The 23,620-nt window shown below is 36.6% G+C and overlaps 1 long non-coding RNA gene across 2 annotated transcripts in view; it reads right to left on the bottom strand.

Moving 5' to 3' along the window:
• Window positions 1-14,103: 14,103 nt before the first annotated feature.
• The window catches only part of LOC140709703 (uncharacterized), a 237,881-nt gene continuing 228,364 nt past the window's right edge, over window positions 14,104-23,620 (bottom strand). For both annotated transcript variants that reach the window (XR_012090435.1, XR_012090434.1), the window contains one exon: window positions 14,104-17,965. This is a non-coding gene — a long non-coding RNA (uncharacterized lncRNA). The remainder of the gene's footprint in view (window positions 17,966-23,620) is intronic.

The raw sequence follows: 23,620 nt of genomic DNA, 5'->3' as shown, positions 1-23,620 counted from the left end.
AATTTTGGTAAAAACAGCCGCTAAGTGGGGGCATTATAAAAGATTGTAAAGATGATCTTTACAATCCCAATTGTAAAGATAATTTATACCTTAACTAAGCAGTTGTATGTCTTCTCAATGGAGCATCCATTTTAATGCAGATTCAAATCATAAATGGATCATCAGATAATACCATATGGTCATTTTATTTAAACAACAGAATGAAGCCTAAATTTGGATCTCAGATTACCAACCTAGTTTATTTTTTTCAGTTCCAATAATACTGACACTTTAATAAACGATCTCAGGTGCTAAACAAGGAAGCACACTAAAGACTGGTGAGTCCACATTAAAAAATATGATGGGCTAGCTGGGTGCAGTGGCTCACGCCTGTAATCCCAGCACTTTGGGAGGCCGATACGGGTGGATCACGAGGTCAGGAGTTGGAGACCATCCTGGCTAACATGGTGAAAACCTGTGTCTACTAAAAATACAAAGAATTAGCCAGACATGGTGGGGGCGTCTGTAGTCCCAGCTACTAGGGAGGCTGAGGCAGGGGAATGGCGTGAATCTGGGAGGCGGAGCTTGCAGGGAGCCGGATCAGGCCACTGCACTCCAGCCTGGGTGACAGAGCGAGACTCCGTCTCACAAAAAAATAAAATAAATAAAAAAAGATGGGTTGAGAGGAAGGGCACCAGACTCTGCGATTTGTTAAATGACCAAACAAAACAGCCCCCTGAAAAGTGGCCTTTTGGAGTTCAGCAACCCTACTCTGAATCCCAGAAATTCTTTTTGCCACCTTTGAGTTTTACAACCAGGAAAAAAATAATTAACATTTAATAAGGATCACATACACCATTCATCGAATAGGCTATTAAGATTTATCTTGTGAGATTTTAAGGATTAGGTTAGTAGTTTAGGTGCTAACAGGTATCCAATAAATTATGGATGTTACTTTTTATTTGTTACCATTTTCATGTTTCTAGTTATATCGGTCTTCTTTGAGATAACTTTATATGGAGGAAGGAAAACCTCACAGGAGTCCATGGAAGAGAAGGATGCAGTGACCTAGGTTCATCTGGGTGGGGAAGAGCACCCCCGGCACATGGGTTAGTGGACTCTGCTCCAAAGCGTTTCTCCAAGGTTAGTTCCTGGGCCACCTGCAGTAGGATCTCCTGTGCACTTCTAAGGCAAATTCTGGAGCCTACCCCAGGATCTCTTCAATCAGTCAGTGTTGGTGCTGGAGCCCAGGAATCTACATTTTTAAACAAGTGTCTTGGTTTCTTTTATATATAAAAGTTTGAGAACTACTAAAATAGAAGTACTCCCCTTATCTACAATACTGTCTAGCACTGTCCTCAAATAAGAATATTTGAGATCTCTCAAGGGAGTTTCAAAAGCCTCAAATACATACCCTTTCTATCAAACATTTGCTGATTTTATAAATTCCCATTTTTCATCCCAGCACTTTCTTAGCTGGAAGTCCACTTGTAGGGTAATAGGGGTCTGTGAAACCTCCAAAGTTCATTAGATTTTGTATGCATGTGCATTTTTTCTAGATAAAGTGTCCTGGTTCATAGATTTCAAGATTCCTACAGGATTTTACAACGGAGTTGCAAAATTTAAAGATAGAGTCCACCCAGAAAGATTTGAGAACAGATTTGTTCTCAACATCTGTTTTGGGTGCCTAAAACATAACAAAGTACAAGGCTTAACAGTTAAATATTTGTTAAATGCCCTTATTTGTCTGCATGTCAGTTCCTTTAAGCATGCTTTGACTCATTTGAATTAAGTGTGCCTGCATTCTGAACTCTCCATTTGCCTTACACAAACAGAGAACAAAAGAACAGGCCTGTCTGTGCTCCTTTTTCAGTAATGTTACCTCTAAGGAGCATAGGGTGTCTTTGCTTTTCTGTGGAATAAATTAACTTTAACATTTCTCTGATGAGAGTTGCAGATTCATCTGATACCAGGTGCAGAAACAAATCTTTGAAACTCTAGACATTAAGGATAAAGGAGGACCCCAAGGCACAAAGCAGATGTTGAAAGTAATAATTGAGACAGAAATTTTAATCAGTTCTTCTGTTTTTCAGAGACAATTCTGTTTCCTGGATTAATAGCGAGCTGCTGAGATGTTGAATTGCCCAGGTGTAGCAAGATGCTGTCCTACCCTTCTAACCTTGGGAAGCAGAGAGCCCAGGGTGTATTTCTTTTTAAAGATTTAAAGTCATCTAGAAAAAACTGCCTGTTGATTCTTAAAATAATAATCCCGTTGATTTATAACCTGCTAGGCTTTGGAGTCAAAACAGGAGGTAGGTTGTTTGAATTTTTTGTTGTTGTTTCGGGGAGGGACATTACTAAGATCTTTCAAATTCTTCCATAATCTTCACTGTGATAAAACGTCACACACTGGGCCTGTCTGGGGGTGGGGAGCAGGGGGAGGGATAGCATTAGGAGAAATACCTAATGTAGATGACCGGTTGATGAGTGCAGCAAACTAACATGGCACGTGTATACCTACGTAACAAACCTGCATGTTCTGCACTTATATCCCAGAACTTAAAATATAATAATAAAAATAAATAAATAAAATATTTAATTCATGAAGTTGATGAATATTATGTGAAAACATGTAAATTATTTTCCATTTGGTATGTACATCCCCTTACCAAACTACGATGGAAGACTAAACATTTTGAATGTTCAAATTTTCATTCCTGGCCTGACGCGGTGGCTCACGCCTGTAATCCCAGCACTTTGGGAGGCGGAGGCGGTCGGATCACGAGGTCAAAGAGATCAAGACCATCCTGGCTAACACGGTGAAACCCCGTCTCTACTAAAAATACAAAAAAAAATTAGCCGGGTGTGGTGGCGGGTGCCTATAGTCCAAGCTACTCGGGAGAATGGCGTGAACCCAGGTGAACCCAGGAGGCGGAGCTTGCAGTGAGATCACACCACTGCACTCTAGCCTGGCTGACAGAGCAGGACTCTGTCTCAAAAAAAAAAAAAAAAAATTCATTCCAGTGATGTGGTAGGCAGTTTCTAAGATGGACCTCAGTGATCCTCACCTCCTGGTTTCCATTCCCTTGTGTAATCTCTATCCTTTGAGTATGGCTGAAACTAGTGACTACTTTCTAATGAATTGAACATAGTAAAAGTGATGGGATGTCATTTCTAAAATTAGGTACCCAAAGACTGTGGCTTCTATACCCTGCCCGTCCTCCATCTCTCTCTCTCTTTATCTCTCTGCCCTTGCTCTGGGGGAAGCAAACTGCCACGTTGTGAAGTACCCCTATGGAGAGGCCCACAAACCTAGAAACTAATGTCTCTGATTAAACATCAGTCACAACCTGAAACCAGTCAAGCAGACATGTTATAAGCTCAGATGCGAGCTCTATCCCTTATTGACTGTGGAAATGACTCTAGTGTAAGCCGACAGTTTTTGTGATTGCAGCCTTAGGAGAGACCCAAAGACATAGGATTCAGCTAAGCAGAGCACTGATTCCTGGTGGCAGAAACTGTGAGATAAAAACTATTTGTTGCTTTAGGCCACTAAGTTTTGAAATATTTTGTTACAGAGCAGTAGAGAGCTAAAATAACCAGAAAGAAATCATAATTTACCCTCATGAGAAAAAGATGTATCTCTGGACAGTAGTGACCCATTCAACTTATCCTATAAATCTGTGGTTTTCACATTAAAAACTATTAAGATTTGAAGTTAAAAGAATGAGATGTGTGCATAAAGCCAGTTAAGTAGCTTTTTAAACATCACAAGCATTACAGTACTAACTAGGCTTCTAGGAAATGAAACAATGAGAGTTTAGTATTTATTAAACTGTGAGTATGTACCTGATTCTGCATAAAGGCTTTGTATGGACCATTCCACTGAATCCTCACAATTATCCAAGTGTTATTAAGATGGACATTTTACCACTGAGAAAATTAAGTTAAAGAGATGTTGAATACATGTAAGTACAGAGACCAGTGACACTGTAAAGCAACCACACAAACAAGACTGCAAAATAACGAACTAACAACATGACAGGATCAAATCCATACATGTCAATACTAACCTTGAATGGAAATAACCTTAAATGCCCCAATTATAAGGCACAGAGTGTCAAGCTGGATAAAGAAGCAAGACTCAAAGGCATGCTGCTTCAAGAGATTCATCTTACCTGCTGTGACAACCATAGGCTGAAAGATACATCTCAATAGATGCAGAAAAGCTTTTGATAAAATTCGTGTTATGAACTCTCAACAAATTAAGCATTGAAGGAACATACTTCAAAATAGTAAGAGCCATCTATGACAAAATCATAGACAACACCATACTGAATGGGCAAAAGCTGGAAGCATTCCACTCTAAAACCAGCACAGGATAAAGTTTTCTCACCGTTCCTATTCAACATGGTACTAGAAGTTCTGGCCAGGGCAATCAGGCAAGAGAAAGAAATAAAAGGTATACAAATAGGAAGAAGGAAAGTCAATTGATCCCTGTTTGCAGACAACATAATCCTATGTCTAGAAACTTCATACTCTCTACCCAAAAGCTCTTTTTCTTATAAATAATTTCAGCAAAGTTTCAGGATACGAAATCGATGTACAAAACCCAGTAACATTCCTATATACCAACAACAATATCCACGGTGAGAGTCAAATCAAGAATGCAATTCCATTCACAACAGCCACGAAAAGAATAAAATGCATAGGAATACATGTAATCAGGGAAGTGAAAGATCTCTACAACCAGAATTACAAAACACTGCTGAGAGAAATCAGAGATGACACAAACAAATGAAAAAATAGTCCTTGCTCATGGATTTGAAGAATCAATATTGTTAAAATGGCCATATTGCCCAAGGCAATTTACAGATTCAATTCTATTTCTATCAAACTACCAATGATATTCTTGGCACAATTAAAAATACTATTTTAAAATATATGTGGAACTCAAAAAGAGCCCAAATAGCCAAGGCTTTCCTAAGCAAAAAGAACAAAGCTGGAGGCATCATGTTTCCTGACTTCAAACTATATTATAGGTCTACAGTAACCAAAACAGCATGGTACTGGTAAAAAAAACAGACACATCATCCAGTGGAACAGAATAGAGAGCCCAGAAATAAGGCTACACACCTACAACCATCTGATCTTCAACAAAGTTGACAAAAATAAGCAATGGAGAAAGGACTGCGTATAAAATAGTGCTGGAAGGCTCGCCACATGGAGAAGATTGAAACTGGACTGCTTCCTTACACCATATACAAAAATTAACTCAAAATGGATTAAACACTCAAATGTAAAACCTAAAACTATAAAAACCCTAGAAAGTAACCTAGGAAATACTACTCTGGACATAGGACCCGGCAAAGTTTCCATGACAAAGATGCCAAAAGCACTCGCAACAAAAGCAAAAATTGACAAATAGAATCCTATTAACCTAAAGAGCTTCTACACAGCAAAATAAACTATCAACAGAGTAAACAGACAACCTTCAGAATGGAGGAAAATATTTGCAAGCTATATATCCAACAAAGGTCTAAAATCCAGAATCTATAAGGTACTTAAACAAAATAACAAGGAAAAAACAAACAACCCCATTAAAAAGTGTGCATAGGATATCAACAGATATTTTCAAAAGAAGACATACATGTGGCTAACAAGCATATAAAAAAATGCTCAATGCCACTAATAATTAGAGAAATGCAAATCAAAACCACAATGAGATACCATCACATACCAGATGACTATTATTAGAAAGTCAAAAAATAATAGATGCTGGTGAGGTTGCAGAAAGAAAGAAAAAACAGCATACTTATTCACTGCTGGGGGAATATAAACTAGTTCAGTCACTGTGCAAAACAGTTTGGCAATTTCTCGAATAACTCAAAGTAGAATTTCCACTTGATCCAGCAATCCTAATATTGGGTATAGGCCCAAAGGATTACAAATCAGTCTGCGCTAAAGACATATCCACAGGTATGTTCATCACATTATTCACAACAGCAAAAACGTGGAATCAACCTAAGTGCTCATCACTGGTTGACTGGATAAAGAAAATGTGGTAAATATACATCATGGAATACTATGGCTGTAAAAAAGAATGAGATCATATCCTGTGCAGTAACGTGGATGGATCTGGAGGACACTTTCCCAAGTGAACTAACACAGGAACAGAAAACCAAATACTGTACATTCTCACTTATAAGTGGGAGCTAAACATTGAGTATATATGGACACAAAGAAGGGAACAACAGACACTGAGGCCTACTTAAGGATGGAAGGAGAGTGAGGATTGAAAAACTACATATTGGGTACTAGGTTTATTACCTGAGTGGTAAAATAATCTGTACACCAAATCCCTGTTACATCCAATTTACCTATATAACAAACCCGCATACATACCCCTGAACCTAAGATTAAAAAAAAAAAGAGAAATAGTAAATAACTTTTCCAATTCACCTAGTTAGAATTTAAATCCAGATCCTTCTGACACTACAACCTGTTTATTTGAAAGCGTGGCACTCTGGAGAAACCTAACAAGGAAGACATTAAGTAGTTTACATAATGACTTTCTTTACTAAGTCCATTCATTGTTAATAGGGAGTCATTTTCCAAAGTACAAAAAGTCCTAACTATTAAATTAACCTGTGATTCTTTCAATGAATTCATAAAAATACATAAAACATTACAAAATATATATTTTGTATATATACTGTATTATATATATATGTAATATATATATATACACACACACTGTATTAGTCCATTTTCATGCTGCTGATAAAGACACATCCAAGACTGGGTAGTTTATAAAGGAAAAGAGGCTTAATGGACTCACAGTTCCATGTAGCTGGGGAGGCCTCACAATCATGGCAGAAGGTGAAAGGCACATCTTACATAGTGGAAGACAAGAAAGAATAAGAGCCAAGTGAAAGGGGGAACCCCTTATAAAATCATCAGATCTTGTGAGACTTATTCACTACCATAGGAACAGTGTGAGGGAAACTGCCCCTATGATTCAATTATCTCCCACCAGGCCTTCCCACAACACATGGAAATTACAGGAGCTATAATTCAAAATGAGATTAGGGTAGGAACACAGCCAAACTATATCATATACCATTTGATAGCAATCATTTTATGTACCTCTGAAGACAGTTAAATACAACCAAGATATTTTAGAATTGCATGAACCTACACAAAAGACGTATATATGATAATAACATTTAAAATTTTTCTTTCCATTCTTTTTTCTTGCTCAGAAGAATCTTGACCAGAATTATAAAATCATATAACCATAAATAGTTGAAAGAGAATGAGGTATTTTTATCTAGTTCTATAATTTCATTTACACATGAGAAAATGAAAGTCTTTATTTGCTTATAGCCACATAACTAGTTAAGCCAAGTAAGAATTAAAACTAGACCTTGAAAATTTTTAAAGAAATCAAGAAAAGCAAAGAACTGGCAAGACAAGTAAAAATACAGAGGTACAGATTTTAACTCAATTATATTAGTAATGTTATTAACATAAGTAGACTAAATATTCCACTTAAAGGACTATACTATTCTGTAAAAAAAATAAAATGAAACTATGTGCTTTTTACAGGAGACACACCTTCAATATAAGAATATTAAAAAATTTAAAAGTCAATAGATAAAAAAACCTATATACTATGTGAATCATAAGCAAAAAAAGGGAATATAAGTATATTAATTTAAAAAGTATACTTCTAGGGAAGAAATATTAACAGAAAAGTGACAGAAGAGAAGCAATAGATAAATCTATACTCATAGTTGCAGATACTACCATATCCCTTTCAGTAACAGGAAAAATAGGTTTTTAAAAAGTAAGGATTAGAATATTTGAACAACTTAATTGCTAAATGTAACCTAATTAACTATAATATTTTATTCAAGAGCTGGAGGGTAATCTATTCCAAAATCTCACAGAACTTATACCAAATTTGTTTAATTTTGTTTGATCTTGTTATTTTGTCATTGAACAAATCAATAAATTTTGAAAAATTGAAATAATAAAATGTGCATTTATTTAACAGTAATCTTAAGCTAGAAATCTATAACATAAAGTTGAATAAAAACTCAAGTATTTAGAAATTAAGCAATATACATCCAAATTACTCATGAGTTAGTGAAATAAACACAATGGAAAGGAAAACATTAATGAAATAATGACATTCTAAAACTTGTAAAATGCAGTTAAAGCAGTTCTTTGCAGAAAATTTATAGCATTAATATATATATTAGAAAAGAAGCTATGAAATCAGTAGCAAACTAGATCTAACAGAGAAGAAAGGAAATAATAAAGACAAAAGCAGAAATCAATGAAATAGAAAGCAGATATAAAATTGAGAAAAATCAACAAAGCCAAAAGTCAATTTTTTAAATATCAATTAAAATTTAAACTTCCAATAATACTATATAGATAGAGAGAAGGGATTGGGAGGGAGAAGACAAATTATAAAGATCAGGAATAATAAAGGCACCATTACTTCAGAAGCTACAGATATCAAAAAGATAAGATAGTTTATACTAATAAATACATAAGCATTTTTACTACTAAATGTGGCAATTTGAATGAAATATATAAAGTTTACATAAATTACATTATCACAACTGACAAAAGGTATAATTTAATATTTATTAAGAAATTACTTAAATATTTTTCATAATTTAATAAGCCCAGATGGCTTTAATGGTGAATTCTTTAAAAACACTTAAGTAAGTGTTAATACCACATTTGTTGGCTTGATTTCAAAAAGGCAAGTGTCATTTCACACTTGAAACTTAGTCCATCTAATGAACTTCTTTAATGAAATAAATGGAAAAAGTATATGATTATCTCAATAGGTGCAGAAAAAATGTAGTTTATAAAATTAAATGACATTCATGATATTCTTAGCAAGCTAGAAATAGAAAGCTATGTTTTTAAACAATTTACAAAATACATAAAAATACTTAATGTTGACTTTTTGAAAGCCTAATTTCAGATCTAACATGAAATAAGAATGTCCCATTATCATGACTTCCACTTAACCTTGTGCTGGATACCCTACCCAGTGTTATAAGGCAAAAAATAAAATAAAATATATAACTGGAGAGAAGAAAATAAAAATGTGATTACTTGCAGACAATGAGATTTTTGTACATAGAAAATCTCAAATAACTGACAAACCATTACACTTAAATAATTTTAGCAGAGTTGCTAGGTCACAGAAAGATAAAGTCACCATTAAAATTGTTTCTATAAACTAGCACCTAACAAATGGAAAATTAAAAAGCTAAAAAATCTAAAATAATAATTATATCAAATGTCTATGAATAAATCTAACCAACACACCTCCAGGGAAAACTACAAGATATTACTGATAAAATTTTTTAAACCATAAACATAATATATTAAGCCATGAATTGGTAGACTCAAATTATAAAATTTAAAAATTTAAAACCCTAAGCATATTATATTAAGTCATGAATTGGTAGACTCAAATTATAAAATTTTCAATTATTTTGCCCTAAAATATATTTATAAACTCAATGCAATACCAACCAAAATCCCAGCAGATTTCACTGGGAAAACTGACCCTTTAATTATACTATTTACATGGAAATCCAATCAGTCAAGAACATTGAAGACAATTTGGGAAAAGAATTTTTAAAAAAGAACTTACATTAAAAGATATAAAGACTGTTTTGTACTAGCAAGCATTAAGGTAAAAACCTTAAATGTAAATGGACTAAATGCCCCAATTAAACGACACAGAATGGCAAGCTGGGTAAAGAGCCAAGACCCATTGGTATGCTGTCTTGAAGAGACCTGTCTCATCTGCAGACACAAATAGGCTCAAATAAAGGGATAAAGGAACATTTACCAAGAAAATTTTTTTAAAAATTAGTGACTGCAATGTTAGTTCCTGACAAAACAGACTTTAAACCAACAAAGATCAAAAAAGACAAAGAAGGGCATCACATAATGGTAAAAGGTTCAATTCAACAAGAAGAGCTAACTATCCTAAATATATATACAGCCAATATAGGAGCACCCAGATTCATAAAGCAAATACTTAGAGACCTACAAGGAGACTTAGGCTGCCACACAAGAATAGCGAGAGTCTTTAACACCCCCCTGGCAATGTTGGCAGATCATTGAGACAGAAAATTAACAAAGATATTCAGGATCTGAACTCAGCTCCGGGTCAAATGGACCTGATAGATATCTATAGAACACTCCACCCAAATTCAACAGACTATACATTCTTCTCATCGCCACACAGCTCTTACTCTAAAATTGATCACATAATCCAAAGTAAAACACTCTTCAAGCTATTGCCAAAGAACTGAAATCATAACAGACAGTCTCTGAGACCACAGCATAATCAAATTAGAACTCAAAATTAAGAAATTCACTCAAAACCACACAACTACATGGAAATTAAACAGTCTGCTCCTGAATGACACTTGGATAAACCATAGAATTAAGACAGAAATCTAGAAGTTCTTTGAAACTAATGAGAACAAAGAGATGATATACCAGAACCTCTGAGATGCAGAAACAGTGTTAAGAGGAAAATTTATAGCTCTAAATTCCCACATCAACAAGCTAGAAAGAACTAAAGTTAACATAACATCTCAACGAGAAGAACTAGAGAACCAAGAGAGAGAAAAAAAAGCTGAAGCTAGCAGAAGACAAGAAAAAACCAAGATCAGACTATACTGAAGGAGATAAAGACATGAAAAGCCCATCAAAAAATCAATGAATCCAGGAGCTGTTTTTTTTAAAATTAATAAAATAGATACACTGCTAGCTAGACTAATAAAGAAGAAAAGAGAGAAGAATCAAATAAACACAATCAGAAATGATATGGGGGATATCACCTCTGACCTCACAGAAATACAACCAACTGTCAGAGAATACTATAAACACTTCTATGCACATAAACTAGAAAATCTGCAAGAAATGGATGAATTCCTGGACACATGCATACATCCTCCCAAGTCTGAGCCAGGATGAAACTAAATCTCTGAATAGAACAATACAGAGTCCTGAAATTGAGGCAGTAATAAATAGCCTGCCAAGAAAAAAAGCCCAGGATGAGATGGATTCACAGCTGAATTCTACCAGAGATACAAAGAAGAGCTGGTACCATTTCTACTGAAAGTACCCCAAAAACAATGAAAAGAAGAGACTCCTCCCTAACTCATTCTATGAGGATAACATCATCCTGATACCAAAACCCAGCAGAGATACAACAAAAAAATGAAAACTTCAGGCCAATATCCTTGCTGAATATTGATGCAAAAATTCTCAATAAAATAGTGGCAAACCAAATTCAACAGCACAACAAAAAGCTTAGCCACCACAAGCAAGTTGGCTTCATCCCTGGGATGCAAGGTTGGTTCAATATAGGTAAATAAATCAATGTGATTCATCACATAAACAGAATAAAAACAAAAACCACATGATTGTTTCAATAGATGAAGACCTTTGATAAATCCAACACCTCTTCATGTTAAAAACCCTCAATAAACTAAGTTTGAATAAAACATATCTCACAATAATAAGAGCCATATATGACAAACCCATTGCCAATATCATAGTGAATGGGCAAAACCTGCAAGCATTCCCCTTGAGAACCAGCACAAAACAAGGATGACCTCTCTCACCCCTCCTATTTAACATAGTATTGGGAAGTCAGGCAACAGAAAGAAATAGAGGATATTCAAACAGGAAGAAAGGAGGTCAAAAATTATTTTTGTTTGCAGATGACATGATCCTATATCTAGAAAACACTACTGTCTAAGGCCCAAAGCATCCTAAGCTGATAATCAACTTCAGCAAAGTCTCTGAATATGAAATCAATGTGCAAAAATAGCTAGCATTCCTATAAGCAACAACAGGCAAGCAGAGGGCCAAATCATGAATAAACTCCCATTAACAATTGCTACAAAAAATAATCAAATACCTAGGAATACAGCTTAAAAAGTAAGTAAAGGACCTCTTCAAGGAGAACTAAAAACCACTGCTCAAGGAAATGAGAGAAGATACAAACAAATGGAAAAACATTCCATGTTCATGGATAGGATGAATCAATATCATGAAAATAGGCATATTGTTCAAAGTAATTTACAGATTCAATGCTATTTCCATCAAACTACCATGAACTTTCTTCACAGAATTAGAGAAAGCTATTTTAAAATTTATGTGGGCCAAAAAGAGCCTGAATAACCAAGACAATCCTAAGCAAAAAATAACAAAGCTGGAGGCATCACACTACCCAAATTCAAACTATACTACTAGGCTACAGTAACCAAAACAGTATGATACTGCTACAAAACAGACACATAGATTGATGCAACAGAATAGAGAACTCAGAAATAAGACTACATACCTACAACCATCTGATCTTCAACACACTTGTCAAAAACAAGCAACCCTATTTAATAAATAGTGCTAGGAATGCTGGTTAGCCATATATAAAAAATTGACACTAGATCCCTTTCTTACATCATATACAAAAAATTAACTCAAGATAAATTAAAGACTTGAATGTAAAACCCAAAACTATAAAAAAACCTGGAAGAAAATCTAAACAATACCCTTCAGGACATGGGCACTGGCAACAATTTCATGATGAAACACCCATAGCAATTGCAACAAAAGCAAAAATTGACAAATGGGATCTAATTAAACTAGAGTTTCCACACAGCAAAGAAACTAATATCAGGGTGAACAGACAACCTACAGAATGGGAGAAAAATTTTGCCATCTATCCATCTGACAAAGGTCTAATATCCAGACTCTACAGAAACTTGAACAAATTTAGAAAACCAAATAACCCCAGTAAGAAGTGGACAAAGAACATGAACAGACATTTCTTAGAAGAGGACATAAATGCAGCCAACAAACATTTGGGGAAAAAAAGCTCAACATCACTAATCATTGGAGACATGCAAATCAAAACCACAATGAGATACCATCTCACGCCAGTCAGAAGAGCAATTATTAAAAAGTCAAAGAACAACAGATGCTGGTGAGATTATGGAGAAAAAGAAACATTTTTACACCATTGGTGGGAGTGTAAATTAGTTCAACCATTGTGAAAAACAGTGTGGTGATTCCTGAAAGACCTAGAAACAGAAATATCATTTAACTCAGAAATTCTGTTACTGGGTATATACCCAAAGGAGTATAAATCATTCTATTTTAAAGATACATACACGTGTATGTTCACTGAAGCTCTATTCACAATAGCAAAGACATGGAATCAACCTAAATGCCCATCAATGATAGACTGAATAAAGAAAATGTGGTACCTATATACCATGAAATACCATGAAGCCATGTAAAGGAATGAGATTATGTCTTTTGCAGAGACATGGATGGAGTTGGAAGCCATTATCTTCAGCAAACTAAACCATAAAAAGAAAACCAAACACCGCATGCTCTCACTCATAAGTGGGGCTGGATGATGAGAACACATGGACATGTAGAGTGGAACAACACACACTGGGGCCTGTTGGGGAGTGGGGGCATTGGGAGAAAGAGAGTACCAGGAAGAATAGCTAATGGATGCTGGTCTTAATACATAGGTGACGGGATGATCTGTGCAGCAAACCACCATGCACACATTTACCTATGTAACAAACCTGCACATCCTGCATATGCACCCCTGAACTTAAAAGTTGAAGAAAAAAATAAATGTTTAAATATCAAAAAAAATTAAGTTAAAACTAATATAATTAAGACCATATGGCATTGACACAATATAGACAAATAGAGCTATGCAGAGTCCTAAAATGCATCCCCACAAATGCTATAAAGGTGCCACTAAAATAGAGTAAGAAAAGAATTACTTTTACAATAAATAGTGTTGGAATAACTTTTATTCACATGGGGAAAAACCATACACAAGAATAAACTACACATAACATACTTAACTGTGATAGGCAAAACAATAAATACATGCCCTAGAATTTAGGAGAATATCTAAATGTAACATAAAATGTACCAACAATAAAGAAAATATTGATTAGACTACTCTAAAATCAAGATATCTATTTATTAAGACATTGATTGAAAGTGAAAAGATAAACCAGAGTGGAAGAACAATTCTATAATTCATTACATGATAAAGGACTCATATATAGACTCTATAAATAATGCATCCATAAGAAATTGATTGGCCAAAGACCTTAACAGGCACTTGTAACATAATTGGCCAATAAGTATATGAAAAGTTGTTTTACAAAATTGGTCATCATAAAAATGCAGAAGGAAGTTACACTCATTAGAATGACTATAATTGAAAATAATCCTGAGAGTGTCAAATATTGTCAAAGATGAGGAATAAATGAAACTCTTGTTTATTGGTAGTATAAATAGATACCACAATTTTTGAAATTATTTGACATTACCTACCAATGTTTAGAAGTTCATGCATACTCTATATATATTAGTTTTTATTGTCAAAAACTTAGTATTAATAACAAATTACCACAAACTTAGCAGCTTGAAACACACATTTATTATTTTACACTTTCCAGGTCAGGAGTTGTGGGCACAGATTAGATGGGTCTTCTGTTCAGGATCTCACACGATGCATCAAGGTGTCGGTTTCACTGTGTGCTCATCCAGAAGTTCAGGTGGGGAAGGATATGCTTCCAAGCTTAGCTTATTCAGGTTGTTGGAAGAACTTATTTTCTTTGGACTGTATGACTGAGGGTCTCAGCTTTATTTGGTTTACTAGAAAGAGGCTGGCCTCAAGTCTTAGAGGCCACCCACAGTTCCTGGCCAAGTGGGCTCTCTCAACATAACTGTTCACTTCAACAAACCAGCAAGTAGCACCTCTTGCTCCAATTACTATGCCATATTCCTATGTAGCATAACATAATTACAGGAGTGCTATCTCATTTCCTGTGCCACATAGTGGAACCTCAGAAAAGGAGTGGTATCTTATCACCTTTGCCATATTTTGTGGGTTAAAAGCAAGTTGTAGGTCCTGTCCTCACTTTGTGGGGTAGGGAAGTACACAAAGGTTTGGATACCAGGAAGGTAAAGATCACTGAGGGTCACCTTAGGGTCTATCTGCCACATTGTGGCCCAATAATTTGACTACCAGACTTTTTACAAGAATATTCACAGCAGTACAATTTTTAAATGTCAAAAACTGTAAATGACCCAAGTGTTCATCAACAGTGGAATGAATAAATAAATTATAGTATATTCTATGAATAGAAACTATAAAACAATGAGAAAATAAACTATTGCTTCACTCAAAAATATGACTAACTCTGTTAGACACATGATGGGCAAAAACAGCAGACACAAAAGAACCTGTGGTAAAATTCCAATTAATTCAAATTCAATTCAAAAAAGGCAAAAGTGGTTACAGAAATAAAATCAATGGTTTCCTTTTGAGGAGAATGACTGGCAGGTGCCACAAAGGAGGCTTCTGAGGTAAGATAAATGTTTATATTTTGATCTGAGTGTTGGTAATGTGGGTGTGTACACCTTGTAAAAATCCATCAAGCTGTACAGTTAGATTTGTGCATTTTACTGTAGGTATGTTCTGCTTCAAAACAAAATGTATCCACATTTTTTTGAATGATTTTCATTCCCTACACAAAACATCAACTATTTCTGATTCTATACTTCTTAGTTATCTAAGACTTTCCCTTCTTAGATTTTCCTGAGAAAAACAGATGATAGACTTTGTGATTGGCTGATACAAGGTTAGAGAGGAAGAGAAGAGGGTAACTGGCTAACAGCTTCTGTTCTACGTGGCATTTGGTCCCTTGTGTTCAGGCGTCCTGTTCTGTCTTGTTTCACAACCATCATTCTCATCTTCTATGAGGACCATGACCCAATGGTGAGGGTTTCCCAGTTGGTTGTTTAACAAAGTATTCATTAACCAATATTTTTAAGCACTGTGGCTAGGCTTCTAGAGGAGCCATATTACCAAATAATAACAACAAAATCTTCTCTTTAGAGGCTCATAGATGACTGAGAGAGAACTACTAAGTATTACCATGGAAACATGAATTAAATACTATAAGTGATCAAAGAAAGAGACTAACTGATCAAAGACAGAAACACTTTACATAGAGAATACAGACCTGGCTCTTCAAAAGAAGTGTTATCCAAACTGGTGTTCAAAGATGAGTGGGAGATTCCCTGAAAAATAAAATGGTTCCACAGCAGCTAATATGTAAATGTTTATTACTTACTGGGTTCTATTCCAAAGGCACTCTCTCTCTCTCTCTCCATATATATATATATGGAGAGAAAGAGAGAATTACTTTTACAATAAATAGTGTTGGAATAACTTTTATTCACATGGGGAGAAACCATACACAAGAATACACTACACCTAACACACTTAACTGTGATAGGTAAAACAATAAATACATGTCCTAGAATTTAGGAGAATACCTAAATGTAACATAAAATGTACCAACAATAAAGAAAATATTGATTAATTAGACTACTCTAAAATCAAGATACCTATTTATTAAGACATTGATTGAGAATGAAAAGATAAAGAAATAACAAAGAGGCAAAGTAAATTGCCCAAGCCTATAAGCTAGAAGCAGAAATGGAAAAGTCTAAATGGGAGCTCTGGAAGTCTGTCCTCCTCCCTGCTTTGCAGCAACAATAATAAATGCACTATTATCTGGGAGAATTTGGTCTGCTCTGAAGACAAGCATCACAGCATGGCTGAGCAGTGGGAGATGAGGCTGGTGTGACAGCAGGGACCAAAGAGTTCTGTAAAGTTTTACTTAATTAAGTGAGGAGTCATGAAAACACTTTAAGGTATTGAGATATTGTATGGAAAAAAAAAACACAGATTGTTTTTTCTCTGCTCTCACACCACAACAATCAGCACAGAAAAGTTCCATGATCAAATCTGTGGGGGATTTCTCCCCATCAACAAGCAAGCAATATGGTTTGACTGTGTCCCTACCAAAATCTTAACTTGAATTGTGTCTCCCAGAATTCCCATGTGTTGTGGGAGGGACCGAGGGGGAGGTAATTGAATCATGGGGGCCTGTCTTTCCCATGCTATTCTCATGGTAGTGAATAAGTCTCAGGAGATCTGATGGGTTTATCAGGAGTTTCCACTTTTGCCTCCTTATTTTCTCTTGTTGCTGCCATGTAAGAAGAGCCTTCCCCTCTCGCCATGATTCTGAGGCCTCCCCAGCCAAGTGGAACTTTAAGTTCAATTAAACTTCTTTTCCCCTAGTTTTGGGTATGTCTTTATCAGTTGCATGAAAACAAACTAATATACAAGTAATCAGTTCTGCAGTGGACACCAGCTGTATGTCCTCCAATCCAATTCAACTCTGACACTATCTACCTGGAGATGGTATCAGATCCATCAGGTTGAGGGCTTAAGACTGCCCCTACTTCAGACACCATTTGCAAGTCCAAGCCTCTGGAACTTCTGACTGTTTGGCTTCAAGTTGGAGTTCCCAGGACCCCCTCTTTAGGCTCAATTAATTTGCTAGAGCAGCTCACAAAACTCAGGGAAACACTTATTTACATTTATGAATTTATCATAAAGAATATTTAAAGGATACAAATAAACAGCCATATGAAAAGATATCCAAGGCGATGTCTGGAAGGGTCCTGAGCACAGGAGCTTCTGTCTCTGTGGAGTTGGGTTGCACTACCCTTTTGGCGCATGATGAGTTATTGTTCTCCTTCCTGCAAGCCTCCATGAATTCCGCTGTCCAGAAGCTCTTCACACCCCTTCTTCTTAAGCCTTCTCTGGAGACTGCATTTGATAGGCATGATTGATAACTGAGTAGATGTGACTGGACAAAAGGGGTATTATCTAAAACTGATGGACTAAGTGAGGAAACCCAGCGAGGCCTGTCCTGATTTTTCTTGGCATCTCTGTGCAGTATTTCTTCTTCCCAGGCATCAGGCAGGACCCCTTCTGAAATGGGGGTCTTATGACCTAAAATCAGACAAGGTAAGTCAGAGAATTTCTTTATGGCTAGCTCCAAGACAGAAGGGTGGGGGAAAGCCTGCCTTGGGGAGAAAAAAAGAACAGGTGAGAGGAGGGCAGGAAAAGGTAAGAGAGAGAGACAGAGAGAGACTGTTTTCTGAGGCCTAAAGTGTTCAAACACTATATTAAAGAACACTATATAAAAAGAAAGTAACAAGGGCTATGGGAGTTACAAGCCAGGAACCATGAATGAAACTAATAGATAGATAGATAGATGATAGGTAGGTAGATAGATAAACTTTTTATTTTAGAAAGATCACTCTAGCAACAGATTAAGTGGAAGGTAATGACACAAGATGAAAATCTATAGTAATAGTCCAGGCAAGAAACTATATCTCCTGAATTAAAGCAGTGAGGGTAGAGATTAAGAAGGGGACAGCCTAAAGAAGTGATTCTCAAAGTGTGGGCATCAGCATCACCTGGGAACCTGTTAGAAATACATATTTTCACTTTGTATTCTTAAAATCTATGAATCAGGAACTCTGGACAGGGGACCAAGAAATCTGAATTTTACCAAGCCTTGAAGCCACTTCATTCATGAAAAAATTTAAGAACCACAGGCCTAGAGCATTAGTTATTAACCCAGGGTATACATCAGACTCACCCAGAAAGTTTTCATGATTCACTAGCCCTCCACTCATCCATTCTAATTTAGTAGGTCTGGTGTAGTGCTCCTGCATGTGTATTTTTCAAAAACTCCCTGGGTAATATGTATGCATTCTCTGATTAAGAACAACTGGAACAGAATATGGAATCTGATCTGGTTCTCTACTCCTTCATGAATAAATGCATGCTCCCCTTGCACACAGGGTATTCCCTACTTTAGAGTACACTCCACACTCTGAAAGAACAATATGTTAATGTCCACACCTGAGACTGTCTCTAAGTAAGTCTTTACCTGGGATGTTCTTCCGTGTCTTTTTAGGCACACAAGAATGATCCAGCCCTCTTATCTACACCCCATAAGGTCTTTTGATGTTTGTATTCCATCCAGCAAGTAGAAATAGAAGAAATGGCACATCTACTAAACGTTTATCTCTGAAATGTATCAGCTGATGATTTCAGAGTGAGTGATTCAGTCCCTAATAATAACACTGCATTAGCTAGAGAATCCAATTTAATATGAATTCGTGGGAATATTCGAACGATTTTATACTTCTCAGTACTGAAATTTTAAAAGCAAACAAACCAGCAACAGAAAAGAGGAAGGCATACGTTCAAAGCCTATCTCCAGAGTGGCCTCATTTCATACCTGTCTCCTTCCATCGCCAGATTCCTCATTCACTGCTCCCTTAGACCATTTGATTCTCTTCTTTTACTGCTGGGATTACACCATCCTCTATTCTTTAAACATGCCACTTAACTACTCAGGTGGGCATCCTCTGTGGTTGGTGAAAATTTTGGAAACATACGACTTCTGGGGCACAGTCTTCTCTCTCAGGATCTCTCCACAGGTTTTGGCATAAAGTTCAAACTCATTAGCATGACTTATGATAGAGTAACCATATAATTTATCATTCAGTTCAAGTGATGTGAAAATGAAAAAGGGTGTTAGTAGCAATTACAGTGGGATAATTGGGTAAACAGGGATAGCCATCATCCTCCATATGTGGCAGTTCAGGATCTCCCTTCTACTTATGTAGCCAGCACTTTATTAATGTCTGCTTTGTAACAAACTTGATACTTATGTTATTGCTAATCAGTACAAGTCTTTATTTTAAAGAGGAGGAAACACAAAGAAATTGAATTCTTTGCAGGACCTTTTACAGACAGGAAGAGGCAGAACTGAAAGTCAAATCCTGACCTGTTTGATTCCCATATCCAAACTTTTCCACAGGCGAGTGCTTTTCTTAACTAGTGACTTCATAAAACAGAACGAGGAGCAATTCAAATCTCCACGCATACCAAAACCTGTTTTTGAAGGTCCTGAAGAACAAATCACTTAAGCAACAAATCACATGATAGCTCAACAAAAATTTAGATCCAAGTATATAAAGTCAAAAATATATGTTCCTCTCTTCCCCTACTCTCAGCTAACTCAGCCCACTTCGCAGAGATAAGCAATGTTCACAAAATCTGGTTGATGTTTGCAAAACCTTTAAAGATGGGAACATAAATGTGTTTCTCTTTTTTTTCCACTTAACTTGGAATATATTATATGAATAACTTTCTTAACACTTGATTAAGAAATCCAGCCAAGTTTTAAGCCAAAGATATACAGTGCTTTCCCATATAAATCTGCAGACAAACACAAAAACTTCACATTAATTCTTTAATTAAGGCTAAGGGACACTTAGTAATAAACTCATGAGAGTGGAAAGAACAAAATGTATCTCATGCTTAGTAAATTTTGCTCCTGTGGTTGGCAGGTTCAAAGAGTTCAAAAGATAATCATTGAAGACTGAGCCTGTTATGTAGAATTGGAGTCCACATCTTTGACTCCTAGCAGTGGGATACCATGAAGAACAACCTGGGTCACCATACTGTTACTCACCTCTCTGGGCCTCAGCTCTCAGTACAAAATCAAAGAGCTAGACCTCATGAGTCCCAGCCCTTCCTCACACTCCTTTCTTCTCTGCAGGAGGACAAAAAAAAAAAAATCACTACCCTTTCTCATCTACCAACTGGTCCCTTTTCTCCAGGGCAGAACACACGAACCAACATCCAAGAGTGAAACTTGCTGCAGAATTACTGAACTGCCGAAGGAAATCATTGTTCCCCTCACCCATCTACAACTTGCTCCCACAGAGATTCACAATGAGAGGGAGAAGAGAAAAATAATTTTGATAATGTGCACATCTTTTCCATTCCCAAAGTTTTCTTCTTGTGAAGAGAGGTCAAAATAATACGATGCCTGGTTATTCTCCACCTGCTTGCTCATTAAGGAGGTCCCTATATTGTTGGTCAGTCTTGGAAGAATCAGTGGGTGTGTGTATTATTCTGCCTAGGCTTCTATAACAAAATACCGAAGCCTGGGTGGCTTAAACAACCGACAATTATTTGTCACAAGTCTGGGGGCTGAAAGTCCAAGATCTAGGTACCAGAGGATTCAGTTCCTGATGAGGGCTCTCTTCCTGGCTTGCAGAAAGTCATCTTCTCCCTGTGTCCTCACATGGTGGAGATCGAGAAGAAACAAGCTCTATGGTGTCTCTTCTTACAGGGAAACTAATTCTACCATGAGGATGCCACCCTCATGACCTCATCTAAAACTAATGATCTCCCAAAAGGCCCATCTTCAAATCCCGAATATCACAATGGGAATGGGAGTTCCCACATAGGAATTTAAGGGAACACAACCCAGTTCATAGCACTATGCTCAGCTCAACCCTTTTTCAGATCCTGGAAGTGAATATGCCCACCAAAATTATGAGTTTACTTTTGTTCTCACACGTTGGAAGCCTCACTGGACTGATGGCGATAAAGTGCCTGATTCTTGGGTTTGGTATTAACAGTTCCATTTGGCTCACAACCTAAATCCAGGCCTTCCACCCCAGTCTTCACTGCAATAAAAATGATATTCTGGGCATATCGTATTTTTTGTGGTCCTATTAATGACTACCACCAATTTCACCTTCAATACATACAGGACTGTGAATGTTATTAGCCACATAGTCCAATTGATCAAAGCATTTAGGTACTTTGAAGGTATACTTCCCTCCCTATCAGTGTGTGTGTGTGTGTGTGTGTGTGTGTGCGCGCGCGCGCGTATGTGTGCATATATGTGTACTGGAAGGAGAATTGGTAGTAGTGGCTGGTATTCTACACACACCCCATAGCACTCTTGGGCAGCAATCCCACAGTGTGGCACAAGCCTGACTTTCCTATAACACATTCTCCACAACACATGCTTCTTTGGAAATGAGAGACTCTGCATGACTCATTAATATTCAAAGGTAAGGTTACTGGTAGAAAACCAAGTAAATAAATCATGTGTCCTTCAAAGAAAAGTATACAGCCACCAGGTGGGATTCTAAAGGATTAATTGTATCAGTAAAGAGGCATTTAATCCAAAGTCACAAAAAACCTAAACTCAATATGTTAAGAAACCAGAAAAGTTTTGCTGTTGTTGTTGTTGTTTTTTGTTTGTTTGTTTTTTGCTATAACCCAGGCTGGAGTGCAGTGGCATGATCACGGCTAACTGCAGCGTCAACCTCTCGGGCTTAAGCCATCCTCCCACCTCACCCTCCCAAGTAGCTGGGACCACAGGCACATGCCATCATGCTTGGCTTTTGTTTGTTTGTTTGTTTGTTTGTTTGTTTGTTTTTGAGAGATGGGTTTTCACCATGTTTCCCAATCTCCTGAACTCCTGAATTCAAGCAATCTGCCTGCCTTGGCCTCCCAAAATGCTGGGATTACAGGAGTGAGCCACTGTGCCCGGCCAAGAAAACAGTTTTACCTCAAACATGAGACAGAAAGGGCAGTTTTAGGGCCGATTTATTCAATTGGTCATTTATATATCAATAACTCAGAACCTCTTTTCTCTAACATTAACACTGTGCCCGTTACTCAAGGAAGCTTTTTCTCCGTGGTCACTAGGTGATTATCACTGCTCCAAACATCTCATTTATGGAGACATGATGAGATCCAGTGGAAAAAGAAGGGAGCATCTCTTCTTCTGGGTCTTTTTGGAAGAACAAGAAATCCTTCCCCTAAAGTCCTTCAGCAGACTTCTTACATTTCGGGAGCCAGGACTGGGTCATATTTCCCTCCCTAAACCTATCTGTGAAAAAGGTAATGGTATTAGCGTGATTCACTTAGGCTGATAGGGTTTTATACCTGACTTACAATGGAAGATGAGGACTCAACCAGCAAGGGAGGGGAAAAAACCTGCTGGGATGGTGACCAGGAGTGCCTTTTCCACCTACCAGCAGAATTGATGGATAATACAAGAATATGCTCTTTGTTGTAGAATGCAGGCTCACTTTTCATATCCATCCAACTAAAGTCTCCTCTTCCCTGATGTGTGACTGAAGACTTTAAGGTGTAGAGAGGAAACAGTAAGTGTGATCTGGATGTTATCCACCGCATCAGTACATTGGGATAGGAAAGCAGTGATCACATTTAATTAAATTATGTAAATCCTCTCCCAAATGACTAGTGCTCTTTTTACCTTTCATAAATAGATGAAATGAACAAATAAATTATAGGACTACTCAGATTATGTTCCTTGAGAAGTGTCGCATGCTCCTTGCCACTGAAGGCTGAGGCACACATAGCGAGCATTGACTTTAATAGAATTCCAGCCAGACGGTAGACTGACAAGCCTATATGGAGGTTTAAATTAGATGTACTTCTTCTGACATGAGAGAGCCATTTTGCTATTCTGACAACGCCTTTGCTGCAATTACTTATGTAGAATATACACAATTATTCAAGGAATGTTAGCAGTGATGTTATTCATATTAGATAAGAATCATCTGAGAATGGTAAAATATATCCTATTTTCAGCTGTCAATTAAAGACTTGCATAAGAATTATGTTCTTGAAACACTTAAAACATTTTAATTTCCATTGATCATATTAATTAATTTTAAGTTTTAATAAAAATAGTTGATATTCTTGCTCTTTTTTTAGTTATGGTGTTAAGGCCAGCTTGTGGATTGC

Source organism: Chlorocebus sabaeus, chromosome 21 (assembly GCF_047675955.1).
Source record: "Chlorocebus sabaeus isolate Y175 chromosome 21, mChlSab1.0.hap1, whole genome shotgun sequence".
Classification (NCBI taxonomy): Eukaryota; Metazoa; Chordata; class Mammalia; order Primates; family Cercopithecidae; genus Chlorocebus; species Chlorocebus sabaeus.
Note: the sequence above shows the minus strand (reverse complement) of the source record. Positions and strands in the feature narration are given on the sequence as shown.